This window comes from Gastrolobium bilobum, unplaced genomic scaffold, assembly GCF_033153095.1.
Source record: "Gastrolobium bilobum isolate Gb01-03AN ecotype WA unplaced genomic scaffold, APGP_CSIRO_Gbil_v1 utg51140, whole genome shotgun sequence".
NCBI lineage: Eukaryota > Viridiplantae > Streptophyta > Magnoliopsida > Fabales > Fabaceae > Gastrolobium > Gastrolobium bilobum.
The window spans coordinates 236,988-241,425 of record NW_026896706.1 but is presented as its reverse complement, the minus strand read 5'-3'; the positions used below and the strand labels follow the sequence as shown (position 1 = coordinate 241,425).

General features: G+C 39.6%; 1 pseudogene; it reads left to right on the top strand.

Annotated features, from left to right (window-relative positions):
- Positions 1 to 569: 569 nt before the first annotated feature.
- Positions 570 to 2,530, top strand: LOC133301550 (pathogenesis-related thaumatin-like protein 3.5; annotated as a pseudogene).
- Positions 2,531 to 4,438: the final 1,908 nt, after the last annotated feature.

The window sequence follows — 4,438 nt, the reverse complement described above, 5'->3', positions numbered from 1 at the left end:
TATACTTACTACAAGCATCATGATGTGTTTGTTGGATTCATGTAGTTATTTTAATTTACATAGTATGGATTTGTTTGTTGGATCTGATGAAATATATGTTATTTAATTTGAGCATTTTGCTTTTGAAAATGACTTAAATGCATATTGTATTAGTTTTGTTATGATTCATGATTCTGTTTGGACGTTGAAATTATGATTTTTGGTGTAGCAACATAATTTGAGTACTTTGTAAAGTTGATTCATGGTTCTGCTTGGAAGTTAAAAATTAACAGGCTAACGGGCCAAGCCAGGCCATTTGTTTTTTTTTCATAAACGGGCCAAACCAGGCTAACAGTTAGACTCATACTAGGCTTGGGTCGGGCCAAATTGAAATTTTTTAACGTAGGCTTGGACTTTTCGGGACAAAACTCGGCCCAACCCACTTTAACCCCTATATATATCTCATCTTTCATCCCCTCTCTCTTTCTCACTCCGCAAAACCTTGTTTCATATAGCATCCAACTCGAGAAGCCAAATTGCTCCATCCATAATTTAAGTTTCATCGTGCATTAATGTGCCGTTTTTCAGCAATGGCTGCTTCAACTCAATTTGCTCTCACTTTGCTCTTTCTGTTTCTCTTTCAGTTCCTAACAGGTGATTTTTCCATTCTCACATAAATATCATATGTATGTTAATTACAAAAACTACTATAGCGATCCAAGAATTTTGGTTAAGGGAGGAGAAATTATACATATTTTAAAATTTAAAATGAAAAGAAAATCAATTTTCATGTAAGGGGACAAAATTATATATACACGTAGCAACATATAATTTAATATTATAGATATATAATGTTCACGGTAAACCGAAGCATATAGCAACATGTAACTCTTTGTTTTCGTTTAAGAATAATGTTAACTGTTATCATGAGGGGGGTGCACTATATACATGTAGCAACATGTAATTTAAAATTATATATATATATATATATATATATATATATATATATATATAAAACTTTAGAAATTTTTAAATTTGACACCATATATATATATATATATATATATATATATATATATATATATATATATGGGGCATGATCCTAATATATATATATTATATATATACTAAAAAATCAACGGTTATCATTTATTGGGAATTACACTTATTAATTAATCATTTAATTAATCATTAATTGCCAATAAATGATAATCGATGATTGGCAGAAATCAACGGTTAGGATTTGGTGTCAAATTTCAAAATTTGACGGATCATATCCCTATATATATATATATATATATATAAGAGGAGTGTTATACTTACTATTTTTTTTTACAACTTTTTACAACCATATATTTTAACACCGTTGATTTTCGGCAATCAATCAACGGTTATCTTTTATTGTGAATTAATAATTAATTAATGAATTTAATTTGTGAAAATTATACCCATTAATTGACGGAAATCAACCGTGTTAAGATATGGTTGTAGAAAATTGTAAAAAAAAAAGTTGTAAATATAACTTTGTCTGATGTTCGTTGTGAACCCTTGCATATAGCAACATAACTTCATGTTAACGAGTAACTCTTTGTTTTCGTTTAAGAATAACGATGCAGATAATGTTCAATTTTTCATTGTGTTTTGTTTTGTACAGGTTCGAATTCAGCCACATTCACAATCGTAAACAAGTGCAGCTACCCCGTTTGGCCTGGCATTTTGACCGGTGCCGGAACGACACAACTCGCCACCACGGGTTTCGCCCTGCAACCTGGCGGGTCCAATGCTGTCGCAGCGCCCACCGCCTGGTCAGGCCGCCTATGGGGTCGAACCCTATGCTCCACGGACTCCACCGGAAAATTTTCATGCGTCACGGGAGACTGCGGCCTCCGTCGTGGAATGCAACGGAGCTGGCGGTGCCCTGCCCGCAACACTAGCGGAGTTCACCTTGAATGGTGCAGGGGGAATGGATTTCTATGACGTCAGCCTGGTCGACGGCTACAACCTCCCAATGACGGTGGAGCCGCATGGCCTCGGCGGGAACTGCACAGCCACGGGTTGCGCGGTGGACTTGAACAAAGGGTGTCCCACGGAGCTAAAAGTGATGACGGCGAGTAATGAGAGCGTGGCGTGTAAGAGCGCATGTGAAGCTTTCGGGGATCCACAGTATTGTTGCAGCGGCGCTTACGGGACTCCTCAGACATGCAAACCAAGTTCCTACTCGCAGTTCTTCAAGAGCGCTTGTCCACGCGCTTATAGCTATGCCTACGACGATGGCACTAGCACCTTCACTTGTGCCTCTGCTGATTACCTTATTACTTTTTGTCCTGCAAACTCCAAAAAGTAATTTACGAGTCTACAAGTTTAATTATAATAATAAAAAAAAGTTGTTTTTAATTTATTAATGTTATTTGTTTTTCAAATCTACAGGAAATCCCCAATGGAGGGGGTCAACTCCCCAATGGAAGGGGCCATCTCAAGAGGGCATGTCCAAGTAGGTGGGTCGGCGAAGGTCATGGCAGTTGTTATTGGTGCTGTTTTATTGGCAAATTAGGGGCAACTCAATTAGGTGGTGCAACGAAACGAACACTACATAGGTAGTTGAATACCTGAATTTGATGGGCAATGTGGCTATGCCTGTTTGCCTAATATTATACAATGCCAATGTCTCCCTCACTCACATTTAGAAGATTTTGCGTTTGTATTGGCTTTTTAATAAAGCTCTTTTTATCACTTCCTTATTTTAAAAGTACTTTCTATAAAAGTTACAGCTATTTAGATTTTTAAAAAAATATTTGATTTTTGAAAAAAATATTTGGCTTTTGACTTCTGCTTTTTTTAAAAGTTAAAATTTTTAGCTTCTGAAAAAAAGTAGGTTTTTGATTTTTTTTATGACTTCTGCTTTTTTAAAAAACTGGCATCCAAACAGACTTTTGTCGAGAAGTGCTTTTTTTCTCTTAAAAAAGTAGCTTTTGAAGAAAAAAAGCTCATCCAAACGGGCTCTTAGAGCACGTACTTTTCACTATAAAAAACAAAAAAAGAAGAAGATTTAGGACAGAGGTATCATTCATCACCCGACCCACAACCCCAAACACCCATAGAAGTCACATAGTTAGCACCATTCAAAGGAGACACATCTAATTGCCTTATTTATTGTGTATAAGATTATTACATCATACAATTTTTAATTATATCATTTTTTGTGAGAGCCAAAGTTATCTATATCTTTTATTTGAGATGGTACGAGTTCGAAGCACAGCCTTATACGTTGGTGCACTTTGCGATCAGCGCTAGATAGATTGTTTATGTGTGATTCTTACATTATCAAGTTAATATTGGTTTATTATTACACATTTAAGAAACCTACATTAAATCTGAACCGATCACCGACTTGGTTGGGGTATTGGATCACTAATTCAACCAATGAGTCACTCTGATTGAACCACATGATCCAGATATATATTGTTCCGGATGGCCCAACCCTTAAGCAGCCCAGTGGCTCAGGCCCAGTCCAAGGCTCCGGCCAGGGCTGACGTGGACCCTCCCATCCCCCAACACTGCGACACGTCCTAGGGGAAGCACTGAAATGTCCCATTTCGGGACCCCAACCCCCAAAGGCAGTCGCCCCAGATGTCGTTAAAGGGAACTGCCCCCGTTTGACATACCTGACACCACCAGGCGCATCACTGCTATCATAGCAGCGCTTGTCACGCCCCACGACATCTGCTATCAGGAGCAGATCCCAAGAAAGGTTGACCCCCTCCTCACCAACCCGTTGGAGGCTCATACAACCTCCCTATAAATAGCCCCTTTGGGCACACCAAGGGATATATTATGTATCGTTATTCTGCTCATTTACTTTGAGTCATACTATTGCTTACTTATCCATTGTTGATTGCTTGTTATACTGGGCAAAGTACCTCTTAGCTTGGTCTGTACCTGTGCTAAGAGTATTATCCATACAGTGACTCATCCCTGAAGGGAACATAGTGGGCTTATAGATCCTTACGGTACATTTGCGCCGTCTGTGGGAAACTACAAACTTCTATTCCCACTCTCCTACCAAAGATCTAGAAGACACATTTCAGACCCTGATAATTAGACATGGTTGTCACGACCAGAAGGGCGGAACAAGCCAGAGCCGTCACCCTTGACGGTCACGTGCAAACAGTATATCCCAACTCCCTGCCATCCATGCACTCAGCCCCAGCTGAACGAGCCGCTGGCGAGGCCCTCCCACCGGTACTACAATCCGTTGGTCCGCGGCTGCCAGTAGCTGCCGACAGAATAACACAGTTTAACCATCGCGCACCTGTGCGTGAGATGCAAGGGGAAAAAATCCCAAACCAACCCCCACCGCCGGGAGTTCATTTCGGAATCCCATTCCCTACCACTGCTCCATTAGCCATCCCACTCATCCATCGTCCACAACCAGTTCGAAGCCAGCCAGTCGCCATGCACA